The following is a 17,752-nucleotide window of genomic DNA, read 5'->3' as shown; positions in this document are numbered from 1 at the left end:
AAGTGCACTTGAAACTGCACTGAAACTGCACTTGTAGTGCAAAGTGTATTTTCCCTTAGGAAATAACCCCCATTGTCACAGAAAACACCAATTAGAGCACCACAAAAGTGTTGGAGCGTTGAGACAATAATCCACACAATCTTGATTAAGAATCTTTTTAATAACAGCACAATCACATGTGCATTTCCCAAAGGTTTTTAAAACAAAACAACATGTTTGTTGTTTAACAATTTTTGGGGTCACAGTAGAAAAAGTAGAAATGTCCATTTAAGATAAAACAGGCATGTGTAAAACCAACAAGAAATACACAATTTTAGAACTTAGTATTTACAAACTGTGTTTGATATTGCGTTCAGATGGGGTGAAGTCACCCCAGGAAAAGCCAAATTTGGAAGATGCACGCTAATTTCCGAATGTCAACATGTGCTAGCTGCCATCACGGGGGATCAAGGGACGTGTTTTGGGGGTGCAACCCCTTCCTCACAGCTACTTTATTATTGAGGAAGGGTTTGCACCCCCAAAACGCGTCCATTGATCTCCCGTGATGGCAGATAGCACATGTTGACACACTGTGTGCCTCTTCCAAATTTGGCTTTGCTACAAATTGACAAAAAAATAAATAAAAAAATTTGGCACGACAAAAACCCAAGGCATTTTGAGGGGTTTTAAACTCTCCCTAAAACATCAATGATGTTCTTCATTTTTTGCTGAACATCATTGATGCTTTTCACAATGTTTTCCAAGTCCCTATTACACCCCATGATCTCCCCGATCAGGATCTGGGCACTTTCACTGGTGAAAGGATCTGGATCCACAACATCACGATCCCCTAAAAAGATAGAAACAAAAAAACACCATGTATTATAAATATGGCGGCATCCATCTCTTACCTGAGCCTGTGGTTGCAGACACTCACCTGTTGTGGTGACTAGTTCCACCACGTCTTCCTCCTCCTGCTCTGCTGGTCTTCGGTGGATTTCCCCTTCTTCCAGAGGTGGGGGTTTCTGGTCTCCTCGGATGAGGGGTGTCCTCCGAGTCTTTTCTCCCCTATTAAAAAAAAAAAATAGGTATACTTAGCACACAGATATTTGATGGCAGAAATAGGAATATGAAACATTGTTTGGAAGTGGGGTACAATCGTCTGTTTTGGCAGAGTTCCAAGATGTGGCATTTTTCTTGTCCTTTGTCAAGCTTGAATACTTACCTGTTTTGTACAAGCTTCACAGATGTAGAAACCCCTATAGTATACACTGGAGCACCTGTGTGGCCCCCCCTAATAAAAAGGGTGTTCTTGTGTTCCAAACTAGTGCTCCAGCGTCCAGATGTGAAAACTGCTGCTGAGTGTCCTCTCCTTACACAGAATGTAGTTGGTATTTCATTCTAGTAACAAACCCATCTACACAACCCAATTCTTTTCACACAAGTAGGCCCTTAAAAATGCTGGCAAATGCATATGGCCAAACGAACTATGTTTCATACGAACGAATAATGTGCCCATGAACATTAAAGTTGCCATTTTAAACTGTACAACACTTATTAAGAAAAGCATATGGAGCAGCACAAACGTAATAAAGACAAAAAGAATAGGAACACAGCACAACTACTTACTTTTTTGCAGCACTCTCCGGATCTTTCTGTACTGCTCGTGCTCTCTTAATTTGAGGTCCGACCACCGCTTCCTGAGCTGATCTTTCGATCGTCGTACCCCGAAATTCCGGTGCAGACTCTTGACCACTTTCTCCATGATCTTGGCCTTTCAGACATTGGGGTTGGGGGTAAGGTCCATACTCCCAGTCATAGTCGGCCTTCTTCAGGATGTCGACCATCTCCAACATCTCCCCAAAGGACATATTTGATGCCTTAAATGGTCTCTTCTGGGATCGGGACGTTTCAGGCTCCGGGCTTTCCTCCTCCTCCTCCTCGTTGCTGAAATTAGCACGCACCTGCTCTGACTACCCCATGTGCTCTTCCCCACTGCGCAGAACGAGAAGGGGCAGGGAATAGACTAGAAAGAACGTCAGGGGTGGGCGGAGTTACACGCATGCGCAGTGTGTATAAAGCGTAACACGCGTGCGTAGTACGTACGATCTGTGAGCAGAGGAAGGAGTATCGGAGGCTCCGATCGTGAAAACAAAGGTAAGATCTAAACTTGGGCCTATACTGTTTCTAAATTGAGGCCTATAGTGTAACTATATTAGGAGAGTTTAGCCTGACATTAGTGTTTGTCTTGTGTTGTGTCTTGCAGAGAAAATGGATGGCTTCAATGACCACAATTTCCTCCCCCTGTTCATAGACAAATACAGGGAGCTGCCGTGTCTGTGGCAGGTGAGACATCCACATTACAATAATAAACAAAAGAGGCAGGCAGCGCTGGAGAAACTGCTGGAGTTGGTGACGCCGGTGGTCCCCACAGCAACCATCCCCTATTTAAAAAACAAAATTGGTGGCCTGAGGAGCACTTATCTTAGGGAGCGCAAGAAGGTCACGGAATCCCAGAGATCCGGAGCTGCAGCAGATGACGTTTATGTCCCCAGGCTGTGGTACTATGAGAGACTGCGATTTCTGTCAGACCACACTGGAGTCAGGGAATCCCTCTCCTCTCTTCCTTCCACTCTTCCTTCCACCCCAGCTGAGGCTTCCGATGTCCAACCTGGGACTTCCAGCCAGGAAGAAGTGGAGGAGCCAAGATGGAGTCAGGTATAGCATTCTTCTACAGATTTCTGGTCAATAAATAAATGATGTTTACTAGATGTTATTATTGATCACCAATTGCTGATTTAATAAAGTGTTTTACATATCAATAGACAGTAGTGGGCACCAAAAATTTGGACAAAAATGCTGGGCTCGGAATGATAGTCTGTTATATTTGTTAACATTCAATTTGCAACAGTCAAATTGTGTGTGATTGATGAAGTAAAAACTAAAACTGTGTCCCTTTTTCATACACAGGAAGACCTCAGCCAGGAGGAGGCTGTGGAATGTGGCACACAGGAGGAGGCTGTGGAATGTGGCAGCCAGGAGGAGGCGGGGCTAAGTGGCAGCCAGGAGGAGACGGGCTAAGTGGCAGCCAGGAGAAGCCTGGGACCAGTCGCAGCCTGACAGAAAATAGTTGATGTCTGCCCTGGGGGCCAAAGGCTTCACCAATTTCTGCTGTTTCTCCAGCATTGCCTCCCTCTTTGTTTAGTTGTGAGCCCTTAATAAAGGAATTTTTGTTTCAATTATACTCGCCTATGTGTGTTTTCCTTCAAAAAGGACAGTTTGTTTGTGAGGAGGCAGGTACATTTCAAAAATACAATGTGAAATTAACAAGAGACACCAACACCAAGCAACCTCCTTGAGATTAAATACAAGATATCAATGGTGTTGTGGTAACTTGACACACAAAACACATACAAAAATATTATGGAGTACAACTAAAAATAAATTAAAACAAAGATCAGCCTTGAAAAAAATAAAAACCCAAAAAAATAAATAAATAAAACAACAAAAAAGAAATTTTGTCAGATGTGACAAATCAAAATATATTGAGGGAATCACGATAAATAATAAAGAAAGACGTTTGTGAGAAGTCTGTGTGAATATGAGCAGCAAAACTACTTAATTCTTCTCACATTATAAAGAAGAAGAGAGTGCGCTGTATTAAACCAGTTTTTACATTGCAGCGTGACGAAAGTGCTGTATCCATTGCAAACGCTAATTTTACCACACCGAGCTGTTCCGTCTCGGAATTTCTTCTGAGTATGCGTGGCACTTTGTGCGTCGGAACTGGCCACACACGGTCGGAATTGACGCGATCGGATTTTGTTGTCGGAAAATTTTATAGCCTGCTCTCAAACTTTGTGTGTCGGAAAATCCGATGGAAAATGTCCGATGGAGCCCACACACGGTCGGAATGTCCGACAACACGCTCCGATCGGACATTTTCCATCGGAAAATCTGACCGTGTGTACGGGGCATAAGAGTTAATATGGGAAAAAGGTGTCTCCACTGATGCTTTATTATCACCAATCCTTGTTTCTCTAAAAACCCCACATTTTTAAAATCCAATTGTCATTGGGACAGAAAGTGAGGTGAAATTTTCTGAACAGGGGCACAGACAGCAAAACAAATGTTACAGGGGAGATGATAACCCTTCCCTATGTTATCCAAAAAGCTTAAAAGTAGATTTTTTGGCTGGAGCTACACTTACAAAATGTACCTGTTCTAAATTACAAACAGATTGAACTTAAGAACAAACCTACAGTCCCTGTCTTGTTTGGACCGCCTGTATACTGCTGTTCAGAGTATATAGGGCCTGGGGGCCCCATGCCTTTTCTTTTTTTAATTTGGGTGCGGGGTTCCCCTTATATCCATACAAGACCCAAAGGGCCTGGTAATGAGCTGGGGGGTTACCCATGCCGTTTTTCTCAATCATTTTCATTACATTACAGCCGCATTTTTAAAATGACTTTTAATCCTTTAGAAATGTAATTTTGTGCAGGGACTGTTCTAAACACACGCAACTTTACAGGCATACTATAGACACCCCCCAGGTATGATATTTAAAGGACTTTTATTTTTCACTTTAAGCATTATTAAAATCACTGCTCCCGAAAAAACGTCCGTTTTTAAAACTTTCTTTTGCATTGATACATGTCCCCTGGGGCAGGACCCAGGTCCCCAAACCCTTTTTAGGACAATAACTTGCATATTAGCCTTTAAAATTCGCACTTTTGATTTCTCACATTCGAGTCCCATAGACTTTAATGGTGTTCGAAAGTTCGCGCGAACTTTCGGGCCGTTCGAAAGTTCGCGCGAACTTTCGGGCCGTTCGAAAGTTCGCGCGAACTTTCGGGCCGTTCGAAAGTTCGCGCGAACTTTCGGGCCGTTCGAAAGTTCGCGCGAACTTTCGGGCCGTTCGAAAGTTCGCGCGAACTTTCGGGCCGTTCGAAAGTTCTGGATGCAAACCGAACCGGAGGGTGTTCGGCTCATCCCTACTCCTGACACATCTGGAAGCTGTCATGCCTGCGCACGACAGAAGTTGGACTGCAGCCCTGCTCCCAACACACTGCTGGAAGCTGTTGTGTCAACGCACATCTGATACAGTATCTACTAGCTCTGCTCCAGTCATACACCCTGAAGCTGACTGGTCAATGCACAGCCAAAGTTGGGAATATTCACTGATGAGGTCTACAAGAAGTGTCTTAATAAGATTACTGGTAGCCATAGTAATGATACTGGCCAGATCCATAAGGGGGAGGGCAAATCATGTGACTCGTGTATCAAACGAAAATATAAGAAACCGCGCTACAAGATTGAGTAAAAAACTAATGAAAGTAAACAAATGTGTAAAAAATCTGATAAAACACACGTATTCATAAAAAATCAATCAATATGTGACATAAATTATAAAATTAAGTGGCACTGAATAGACAAAGTCCCAAACCCAAAGTCAATATCCAGTGACGAATAACCCAAATCAACTGTGGTGTCATAAATTGTGGAAATAAATATTGATGACCAAAAAAGGATGGATCCCCAAAGCCAGATAAATGTCCACTGGTGATTAATCAGAAATAATCAAATTGCACCCGGTGAAGAATCCGCCACCTATAAGAATGCACGCTTACCGAAAGGCAAGTTAAAACCAGCTTGTATAAGGATATCCAATCTATGGGGACAGCACATTCGACCTCCTCATATGGGGAAAGACAAGCAGGAACCCTCCATCCAGTGGAACAGCGCATTCATGGGGGGCCATTGACGTTATTCATTATAATCAGTCTAGTCTCGCTACTTGTCCCACAACAGGACCCAGCAGTATTGCAGTAATTCTCCTGTTTCTTTCCAGCTACAATCTAACCATTTCCTTGTTGGCAAAGATATAGATATATATATATATATATAGATATAGAGAGAGAGAGAGAGAGAGAGATATCTCTCTAGAGATATATCTAGAGATATATATATATATCTAGAGAGATAGAGATAGAGATATATATATATATATATATATATATATATATATATATCTCTATCTCTCTAGATATATATATATCTCTCTAGATATATCTCTAGAGAGATATCTCTCTCTCTCTCTCTCTCTCTCTCTCTCTCTATATATCTATATCTATATCTATATATATCTATATCTATATATATATAATCTCTATATATCTATATCTTTGCCAACAAGGAAATGGTTAGATTGTAGCTGGAAAGAAACAGGAGAATTACTGCAATACTGCTGGGTCCTGTTGTGGGACAAGTAGCGAGACTAGACTGATTATAATGAATAACGTCAATGGCCCCCCATGAATGCTCTGTTCCACTGGATGGAGGGTTCCTGCTTGTCTTTCCCCATATGAGGAGGTCGAATGTGCTGTCCCCATAGATTGGATATCCTTATACAAGCTGGTTTTAACTTGCCTTTCGGTAAGCGTGCATTCTTATAGGTGGCGGATTCTTCACCGGGAAATATATAATAATATATTAAATAATATATATAATATATTAAATATATATATTTAAATTTTTTTCTGCCATTAATCTCAATCATTTCCCAAGGGGAAGTTGTGGAGAGTTAGAATGGGAAAGAGAGTACCTGGCAAATGACAGATACATCTGGAATTGTGTTGCTTGGCGACATGGGCAAGGACAAACCAGGATGCTACCCTGCAGTCCTTGCCTAGTTCATCCAGCTGCTAAGTAGAGAGCTGCACCCCTGTAAATGTCACTATATATAACCCTACCACTTTCTTGCCCCAATGGGGTAATACGTTGGGGGTAAACATATATGAACTACCAAGAGTGCCACCCATCAGTAATTCCGCCCCTTCTATGAAGAGATTGCCACTGGCATAGAGGTTCCCCCTAGTACCAAGAATCTGTTCATAGAACTGGCGGAGAAAGTTAGCTCATGTGCCAGTGCAGACATGGGATGATTTAATGCTGGCAGCTGGTTTGGGGATTGGTTCCTAAACACAAATGGGCTGAAACCCATGCTGGGAGTAGTTATGTCAATATGGGCAGCCTGCATTTTCCTCCCTTGTCTGATCCCTCTTGGGACTAAAATTATCCGGAGTTTCATTGAGGCCACTGTAGAAAGAAAGGCTGCGGCCCGTGTAATGGCCATGTGGAAGTACCAACTACTAGTTCCCCGGGACTAACCTAAACTATCATTGGTCCCTCCTGCGCCCTGGGGGTCCCCCTGGGCTCGGTGGTCCGTTAATGATGCTTAATCTTACTCAAACCTTCGCTACGCTAGCATCAAAGGGAGGGAAATGTGGTAGAAGCTTAAAACCTAACATGGCTACTTTTGACAAAACGGTGCTAGTTTTGGAAAGTCCCTGACATTTCCATCACCTTCATGTAACAGGTCAGCCCCCCCCCCCCCCCCCCCTTTCCACCTTTCTCTGTCAGACACGGTGCATGGCAGGTTGCTAGACAGATAAAGGAAGTTAACCGTATATATTGAAACTGCAAATTCTACATGCTGACTAGCTTAAAGTTGTATAAGGAAATGTGTATGCAAAGGAAATATGTATTGGGACGCAACTGTCAGTATATATGCTGTGACCGCCCTATAGACAGGGCTCATTCTCTTAAATATGAATTCAGTGAGCCTCGCTAGCGAATAAAAGATTTGTTTTCCTGAAGTCCATTGCTGGTTTCCCAGAACTGTTTTCTGCAACATCCCTTTAAAGTAATTGTAAAGGCAGAATATTTTTCATCTTAATGCACTCTACGCTTTAACCACTTCCCGACCGCCTCACGCAGATATACTGCGGCAGAAGGGCACGTACGGGCAGATTAACATACTTATACGTTGCCCTTTAAGAGGTGGCTTGCGGGCGTGCGCCCGCCTGGAGCTCTGTGACCAAGGGTCCTGTGGACCCGATGTCCGCGAGGATACCCACGATCGTCTCACGGTGAGGAAGAACGGGGAAATGCTAATGTAAACAAGCATCTCCCCGTTCTGCCTAATGACACTGATCACAGCTCCCTGTAATCGGGAGCGATGATCAGTGTTGTGTCACACACAGCACCCCCCCCCCCCCCCCACAGTTAGAATCATTCCCTAGGACACACTTAATCCCGTCAAAATTGTCCAATGTGTCCACCATAATGTCGCAGTCATGATATAAAAAAAAAAAAAAAAAAAATCGCTGATCGCCATTACTAGTAAAAAAATAAAAAATAAATAAAAATGCCATAAAACTATCCCCTATTTTGTAGAAATAACTTTTGCGCAAACCAAACGCTTATTGTGATTTTTTTTACCAAAAATATGTAGAAGAATACGTATAAACTGAGGAAAAAAAAAAATTTTATATATTTTTTGGGGATATTATAGCAAAAAGTAAAAAATAATGTGCTTTTTTCAAAATTGTTGCTATTTTTTGTTTATAGCGCAAAAAAAATAAAAACCGCAGAGGTGAACAAATACCATCAAAAGAAAGCTTTATTTGTGGGAAAAAAAAGTACGTCAAGTTTGTTTGGGAGCCACGTCGCATGACCACGCAATTGTCAGTTAAAGCGACGCAGTGCCGAATCGCAAAAAGTGCTCTGGTGTTTAGCCAGCAAAATGGTCCGGGGCTTAAGTGGTTAAGATAATAAAAACTTCAGTGCGAAGCTCCCCCCCCCTCAGTCCCCCTAATACTTACCTGAGCCCCATATCGATCCAGTGATGTTGCACGAGAGACTCGGCTGCCTCTTCCTCCTGATTGGCTGAGACACACACAGCGGGCGCTATTGGCTCCTGCTGCTGTCAAAGTCAGTTAACCAATGAGGAGAGAGGGCTGAATCACGGCCTTGTGTCTGAATAGACAAACTAAGCAGCAGTTTGGGTGCCCCTACCCCCCATAGCAAGCTGCTTGCTGGGGCACTTGGCAGAAGGGAGGGGCCAGGAGCGCCGGCGAGGGACCCGAGTAGAGGAAGATCTGAGCTGCTCTGTGTAAACCACTACACAGATCAGGTAAGTATAACATATTTGTTATTTTTAACCACTTAAGGACCAAGCCTATTTCTGACAGTTGTTTACAAGTTAAAATCATTTTTTTTGCTAGAAAATTACTTAGAACCCTCGAACATTATATATATATATATATATATATATATATATATATATATATATATATATATATATATATATATATATATATATATATATTTTTTTTTAGCAGAGACCCTAGAGAATAAAATTGAGATTGTTGCAATACTTTATGTCACATCGTATTTGCACAGCGGTCTTAAACGCAATTTTGTTGGAAAAAATACACTTTTTTGAACAAATAAGAAAACAGTAAAGTTAGCCCAATTTTTGTGTATAATGTGAAAGAAGATGTTACGCCAAGTATAGTGATACCCAACATGTCAGTTATAATTTGGACACGCTCATGGAATGGCGACAAACTACGATACTTAAAAGTCTCCATAGGTGACGCTTTCAATTTTTTTTACAGGTTACCTGTTTAGAGTTACAGAGTTGCTAGAGCTAGACAACTTCTCTGGATTGTCCTGTGGGATCCTGCTGAGCCAGTTTCACTTAGAGCCCAGGAGTGGTTCAACTGCTTATGTGGACCAAACTTAAGTGTGCGGTCACACTGTTGGAGGTGAGCGCATTCACACGGGGGGGTGGAACACGTGTGTGAAGTCACCTTCTTCTGATCAGGATTATCATCACTATAGTCACTTTTGCATAATAATGTATAATACCCCAATTTGCACGTTTGTCTCTGTGGATTGATAAAAATTGGGAGAAAAAAATCATTTTTTTTTGGACACTTGATATTAAGGAACAGGGGCGCTCTGACAACTCATGAGGCCCCCGGGCAATAGAAGATCATGGGGCCCACTGTGTCTCCGCCCACATGCAAGCCACACCCACACAAAGCCCCACTTACATAAATCATGGGGCACACAGTAAGGCACATCACATGGCACACAGCAGAGCACGGGGCACATCATGGGGCACAGGGCATGGGGCACACAGTAGTGCACATCACAGGGCACACAGGACACACAATGGGGCACCCAGCACATCACAGGGCATGGGGCACATCACAGGGCACACAGTAGGGCACATCAAGGGGCACACAGCAGGGTTTATTATGCTGTACACAGCAGGGCACATTGAGCACAGCATGGTGCATCACAGAGGGTACAGGGCACATCAGTGGGTACACAGCGGGGCACATCACAGAGCACATCAGGAGATACACAGCAGGGCGTGCCGCATATCACAGGGCACATAGTAGGGCACACACCAGGGCACATCCCAGGGCACATCCTTTGAACGGGACAAATTAGGCGGTACACATCAGGGCACATGCCAGGGCATGGGGCACACAGTAGAGCACATTACAGGGCACACAGTAGAACACAACAGGCGGTACACAGCAGGGCACATCACAAGGCACATCACAGGCCAAGGGGCACATAAGGGGGTACACAGCATGGCACATCACAGGCCAAGGGGCACGCAGTAGGGCAAATAGCAGGGCACAAACCAAAACACAGGGCACACAGTAGAGCACTGGGATCCTCCAGACTTAACACAGTGTCTCTCAGGGTAGCCATTAGGGGGGGAAGGCGACACAGTGGGGGTGGAGGACACAGGGGGACACCGTGGGGGGGTTGGAGGGCACAGGGGGACACTGTAGGTGGGTTGGAGGGCACAGGGGGACACTGTAGGTGAGTTGGAGGGCACAGGGGGACACTGTAGGTGGGTGGAGGGCACAGGGGGACACCGTGGGGGGGATGGAAGGCACAGGGGGACACTGTGGGGGGTGAAGACCACAGGGGGGCACCGTGGGGGGGGGGGTGGAGGGCACAGGGGGACACTGTGGTTGGGTAGCACAGGGGGGTCACTGTGGGGGGGGTGGAGCTCACAGGGGGTCACTGTGGGGAGGTGGCACAGGGGGACACTGTGGGTGGGTGTTACAGGGGGTCACTGTGGGGGGGGTGAAGGGCACACAATGGAGGGCACAGGGGGACACTGTGGTGGGTGGAGGGCACACTGTGGGGAGGTGGCACAGGGGGACACTGTGGGGAGGTGAAGGGCACAGGGGGACACGGTGGGTGTTACCGGGGGTCACTGTGGGGAAGTGGGGGGCACAGGGGGACACTGTGGGGGGCACAAGGGGACACTGTGGGGAGGTGGGGGGCACAGGGGGACATGGTGGGTGTTACAGGTGGTAACTGTGGGGAGGTGGAGGGCACAGGGGGACACTGAGGGGAGGTGGGGGGCACAGAGGGACACTGTGGGGAGGGGATGGAGGGCACAGAGGGACACTGTGGGGGGGGGGGTGGAGGGCACAAGGGGACACTGTGGGGGGGTGGAGGGCACAAGGGGACACTGTGGGGAGGTGAAGGGCACAGGGGGACACTGTGGGGAGGTGGAGGGCACAAGGGGACACTGTGGGGAGGTGGAGGGCACAAGGGGACACTGTGGGGAGGTGGAGGGCACAGGGGGACACTGTGGGGAGGTGGAGGGCACAGGGGGACACTGTGGGGAGGTGGAGGGCACAGGGGGACACTGTGGGGAGGTGGAGGGCACAGGGGGACACTGTGGGGGGGGGGCACAGGGGGACACTGTGGGGAGGTGGAGGGCATAGGGGGACACTGTGGGGGGGTGGGGGTCACACTGTGTGGAGGTGGCACAGGGGCACACTGTGGGTGGGTATTACAGGTGGACACTGTGGGGAGATGGAGGGCACAGGGGGACACTGTGGGGAGATGGAGGGCACAGGGGGTGGGGAGCTGTGCAGCAACTTTCTAATAGCAGCAGGTGGTACAAGCTGCTGCTCTTTCCTTCCCACCTCTTGTGATGTGCTCCTCCTCGCCGGCCCCTCCTCTCTTCTGTCAGTCCGAGGTGCTGACAGATACAAGCACTTGGGGTGGACAGGAGGGAAGGAGCGCATCATGAGAGGTCTGTTTGCACTTCTCTTAGCAGTGAGCAGGGACCCGATCTGCCCAGTCAATCACAGCTAGCTGACGCGTAGATTGGGTCCCTAAGTGGAAGCTGTCATGGGGCCCCCTACTGGCCACGGGCCCTCGGTCAGTGTCCGAACTGCCCGATGGTCAGTCCGCCCCTGTTAAGGAATGATACTAAATTTCTTTCATTGTGAGCTTGCTTGTTACACACAAAAAAATATTTTTTTATGTTCATAGTTACAGCATGCAGCCGATGACTCTGAAAGTTCAGCTTACAGTGCGGGAAAACCCTGTGCCAGTAATGGCGGAGTCACGCTCACACGTCATACCAGGAAGTAGACGCTGGAACGCAAGTTGGAACGCACACGCTCGCAATTCCGATGCTGGTTCGTTCCTTGCATACAGCGCAGCTTGATTCTATTTCAAATACAATTTCTGGCTAGTTTGATTTGGATACTCTTTTTGAACTTTTCTTTGCTTAAATTGGAATAAACTACCTATACATACTTCACGAAGGCAGCCCCTTGTGTTTCTCTTTTCTTCGGTCATCTGGAGAGTTTAGCATTTTAAAGGTGGTATACAGCTGGAGGAGTATGTTGATATCAGAACACTCTTTTTCCCTGCAACAACCGTGAGGACCGCATTAAGCAGAGGATTGGAAGCAGTCTGTGGAGTGAAAAACACCCGCCCTAAGGCACCCACTCAGACGCTTGGTACCCCTGCAGGGGTGGCTATCTCTGGTGAGTGGGGTAATACTGGGGGGCGAGCACTACAAGTCACCTTGTGAAAAATCGCACTGAAGTCACCGTGGTGCACCCTCTAGGGTGTAATAAACAGCAATTTGTACTTGAACTCTGTTTTTCCTACATGGTTTATTATAATTTTTTCTCTCTGAATGGACTAAACTTTACTTGAAATCTACTATATTGGAACTATTGTATATTTATCTTTTTATTTATGCACAGTTAGTGTTTTCACTTAATGCTAAACCCAGTCTGTTTTACATTGGAATATGTCACAGTTCACAATTGGCACACTGTCTCAATAATTTTGAACATTTGAGTTAAATATTACTGTAATTATTTAGTCCGGGGGTATTTACCACATAATTGCAGTAACCCACCTAAATTGTCATTGTTCTATTAGTTATTGCACTGACACATTTTTTGATTTTAAAAAAAAATTTTCTCCACTTTTTAACGCCATTTTGTCCCAATATTTTTGGACTTTGGGGTGCATTTTCTATCAAATTTTCAATTTTTGGTGCAAAGAATACTGTTTCACTTACGATACCACAACGACACATGTAATATTTATACACTTTTCACTTGCATCACAGCATTTTCATATTTATCTCACTTGAATATAAATTTTCTGTTCTGTTTATATTGTAAAGATTTTCTATTTTGGGACCTGTTCACGGCATTTAGCGATGAAGGTCCTATATGCCACAGACACTTGTATTTAGGTTAAAGATTATACAATTCAATAAGCAATATAGAGGGCAGCGCCACTTCTATCTCTTCTAATATCTATTTAATCATGAGAGGTCTGTTTGCACTTCTCTTAGCAGTGAGCAGGGACCCGATCTGCCCAGTCAATCACAGCTAGCTGACGCGTAGATTGGGTCCCTAAGTGGAAGCTGTCATGGGGCCCCCTACTGGCCACGGGCCCTCGGTCAGTGTCCGAACTGCCCGATGGTCAGTCCGCCCCTGTTAAGGAATGATACTAAATTTCTTTCATTGTGAGCTTGCTTGTTACACACAAAAAAATATTTTTTTATGTTCATAGTTACAGCATGCAGCCGATGACTCTGAAAGTTCAGCTTACAGTGCGGGAAAACCCTGTGCCAGTAATGGCAGCTCCTGCGCATGAGTGATGTCATCACGGCTCTGGCCAATCACATAGCTGGAGCTCGGGAACCCCGGAAAACAGACAGGGAGAACATGTCAGCCCTCTCAGCAGTGACATTACAGTGCTGGAGGGCTTCGTTCCAAGGTGAATATTTCATAATGTGCTAGGAGATCCAGTGTGAACAAGTATTATAATAGGAAACACCACAAAAAAAAGGTCTTTTAAGTAAAGAAGAGAAAAATGAAATGTGGATGAGGTTCAGGTCAGTGAAGCACTCATTTAGAGCCCTTTCACACTGGGGCGGTTTGCAGGCGCTATTGCGCTAATAGCGCCTACAAACCGACCCGAAAGTGCCGCTGCTTTCATTTCAGTGTCAAAGCCCCGAGGGCTTTGACACTGGAGCGATGCGCTGGCAGGACGGTAAAAAAAGTCCTGCCAGCAGCATCTTCAGAGCGGTGAAGGAGCGGAGTGTATACCGCTCCTTTACCGCTCCTGCCCATTGAAATCAATGGGACGGCGTGGCTATACCGCCGGCAAAGTGCTTTGCGTAGGTTTTTAACCATTTCTCGGTCGCTAGCGGGGGGTAAAACCGCCCCGCTAGCGGCCGCATACCGACGGTAAAGCGCCACTTGCAATAGCGGCGCTTTACCGCCGACGCCCTCCCCAGTGTGAAAGGGCTCTGAATGTAGCTGATAAAGTGATAAGGTCAATTTTCCTTACCTTTGTATTCAACTGAAGTTCAAATAATTTGTAGACAGGTGACAAGTGGTGCTGCAGTCCTTATGCAAAGACTGCAGTTCTTTCAGTTTAGGTCAGCCAAGCGATCTGATAGTAACTTTCCAAAGTAACATACATAGATTAGTCTACAAGGTCACATGGGGAGTGGCCTTTCATCCCTAACAGAATATCATTCAATGTAAACACAGTAACCGGTTATGCAACTTTGGCATCATTTCATGACCTTCTTTCTGCTGACTTTCAGTGTTTGTGCATATTTTTCCAATACACCAAATTGTGATAAAAGAATAAATAGAATTACCAAGCCTGAATCTACAAATTTAATCCCCTGACCACTGGAATGTTTTACCCCCTTCATGACCAGACCATTTTAGGCTATTCAGCAGTGTGCTACTTTAACTGGCAATTGCTCGGTCATGCAACACTGCATGCAAATTAAATTTATATCATTTTTTTTCCCTACACAAATAGAGCTATCTTTTGTTGGTATTTGTTCGCCACTGTTTTTTTTTATTTTAATTATATAAACGAAAAAAAAAGACAGAATTTTGAGAAAAAAACAAAAACAATATTTTCTACTTTCTGCTATAAAACTTATCCGATAAAATTTAATTTCTTCATAAATTTAGGCCAAAATGTATTCTGCTTCATTTCGTTGGTAAAAAAAAAATCCCAATAAATATATAATATAATTGGCCTGCGTGATAGTTGTAGTGTCTACAAACTATGGTATAAATACTGGAATTTTACGCAGCTTTTAAGCAGCTCTGACTTTCTGACTGCCTATTACATTTCTTGAAATGGCCAGGACAGTACAAACACCCCCCAAAGGACTCCTTTCTGGAAAGTAGACACCCCTAATGTATTTGATGAGAGGCATGTTGAGTCCACGGATGATTTTATTTTTTGGCACAAGTTTTTGGAAAACAACAATTTTTAAAAATTTTTTACACAAAGTTGTTAGTTTAATGAGATATTTCTCACACATGCCATGGGTATATGTGGAATTACACCCCAAAGCACTGTGAAGGGTTGGCTTTAAGCTGTAATTTTAATCACCTAACTGTCCACCATTTTGTATGAATTGCAGCCATTTTAAGTCTGATCTTATTATGTCTCAAAAAGCAATTTCTGCACATATAGAATTCTACATAGTCATTACAACTCGGCACTGCGATAATCTGCAAGCATCTACGGGGGCCCATTCAACGAACCCCATGCTCTCAGGATTTATCTCAAGGGGAACAGACCTGACTTTGGCAACTTTTAGGCCTGGTCACACCTATGCTTTTTTTAGTGCGTTTTCAGTTTTGCAGAAACACACTACAGTCCATTTAACATGGTTTCCTATGGGTCACGTTCACATCTGTACATTTTATGGAAAGGGCCAGGGACCTTTTTCTGGTTTTTGCTTCCATAGACTTCAATGGATCAAAAACACTTATTGAGAAACCCAAAATGCACCTGGAATATGCAAACAGCAATCTGCATAGGTGTGAACGAGGCCTTAGGCTCCATGCACATTAGCGTTTTTTTTTTTTATAAACTCAAAAACGCTGGATGAAAAATGCTGATAATAGCGTTTTTGTGCCGGCTTGTGTAAGCGTTTTAGTAGCTTTTAGGAGCATTAGCATTTTATTAGCGTTTTTACAGTATATGAAGAAAAAAAAAGACGCTAATAGCCTAAAGCAGTGTGCATGGACACATAGGATAACACTATAACTTATAGAAGCTGAAAAAAATTGCTAATCTTATTTGGATTTGAAACCGCCCTCAGACATTGGTTGCTACTGGTCTTTCCACCGCCCCCTAAACAAAAATGTTGAGGCTTGAACTTCCAGGGCTCCCTAGCAACTTGAACTCTTTAAATAAGAGGCGCCTAAGTGAGTATTATCACTATTATGTTTGGAGAATTCTGTGGTTGGGGCAGGTGTGGAACCGCAAGTCTATACACCATTCAAGAGCCTCTGTGAGTAGGTTTTTGTTTTGTGTTTATCGGTCTATGTCCGGATTAATGTCAAACTAACCTTTTGAATGTGTGGGTACCTAGAAGTAGCTGCCATTAAACCCCTTTCACACTGAGGCAGTTTTCAGGCGTTTTAGCACTAAAAATAGCGTCCATAAAGTGCCTGAAAACTGCCTCTCATGCCTCCCCAGTGTGAAAGCCTGAGTGCTTGCACACAGAGGCGGTGCACTTGCGGGACGGGAAAAAAAGTCCTGCGAGCAGCATCTTTGGGGTGGCTTAGGAGTGCTTTATACACAGCTCCTTCACCGCCCCTGCCCATTGGAATGAATGGGCAGTGCTTCTGAAGTGTCTGTAAAGTGCTTTGGAAGCGATTCAACACGAGCGGTTTTAACACTTTCTTCGGCCACTAGCGGGGGTTAAAAGTGCCCCACCAGCGCCTGAAAAGTGCCGCTAAAACGACTGTAAAGTGCCGCTAAAACTAGCAGCACTTTATCGCTAACAGATCCGCCACCCAGTGTGAAAGCAGCCCTAGGTTTGCTGCTTTACTGCTTACTTTATTGCCTTAATGGCTGATATATCCACCTAGCCATATGAATATGTAAAATGGATGTGGTAAGTTGGACCCACTTACGAGCGAAAGTGTGAAAAGTTTGTTCCTAATTACTAACACATTATCATGTGAAGATATAGCAGAGACTGTTGTGAGAAGTCCCTGTGGTTTGGCACTCAGCCAGGTAAAACGCAGGTAGCCAGGTAAAATGCATTTTTAGTTACCTGTTTAAGTGTAAAGGGAACTATCTTTCAAACTACTCCTGTAATTATGAGTTGCAAGAAACTGGCTGATTGCTAAATGACATGGTGATTTAACAGGTTAGCAGTGTGCAAAGACTGGTACATGTAGTTCTACTGACAGGGAGAATACTGACCTTGCCTGAAATTTCTATTGTAAAAGTGAGTGACAAATTTGCTTATTAGTCTTTCTCCTCTTTTTTCACGGCAGTCTCCATAAGCTGTACTGAGTTGCTGTCTTGCTATCTCTGTCTAAAAAACACAATCCCTCTGGTAAGCTGGTAAGATAAGGAGAATGTGAAAAGGAAAGTAGTGACTCATAAATTCCTTGCTTAACCACTTCAGCCCCGGACCTTTTGGCTGCCTAAAGACCAGAGGACTTTTTCCAATTTGGCACTGCGTCGCTTTAACTGCTAATTGCGCGGTCATGCAATGCTGTACCCAAACAAAATTTGCGTCCTTTTCTTCCCACAAATAGAGCTTTCTTTT

General features: G+C 44.6%; 1 protein-coding gene across 2 annotated transcripts in view; it reads right to left on the bottom strand.

The window, feature by feature from the left end:
* The window catches only part of LOC141127436 (retinol dehydrogenase 7-like), a 69,604-nt gene extending 52,059 nt beyond the window's left edge, over positions 1 to 17,545 (bottom strand). Inside the window, exon 1 of one of the 2 annotated variants that reach the window (XM_073613863.1) lies at positions 17,401 to 17,545. The gene's annotated coding sequence lies outside the window, so the exon portion shown is untranslated. Of the gene's footprint in view, positions 1 to 14,490; positions 14,647 to 17,400 lie in introns of those variants that run through there. The other variant, XM_073613862.1, reaches the window with a different exon arrangement.
* Between the last annotated feature and the right edge of the window lie 207 nt (positions 17,546 to 17,752).

This window comes from Aquarana catesbeiana, linkage group LG02 (genome assembly GCF_042186555.1).
Source record: "Aquarana catesbeiana isolate 2022-GZ linkage group LG02, ASM4218655v1, whole genome shotgun sequence".
NCBI lineage: Eukaryota > Metazoa > Chordata > Amphibia > Anura > Ranidae > Aquarana > Aquarana catesbeiana.
The sequence above is the reverse complement of the archived record's forward strand: the minus strand, read 5'-3'. Positions and strand labels throughout refer to the sequence as shown.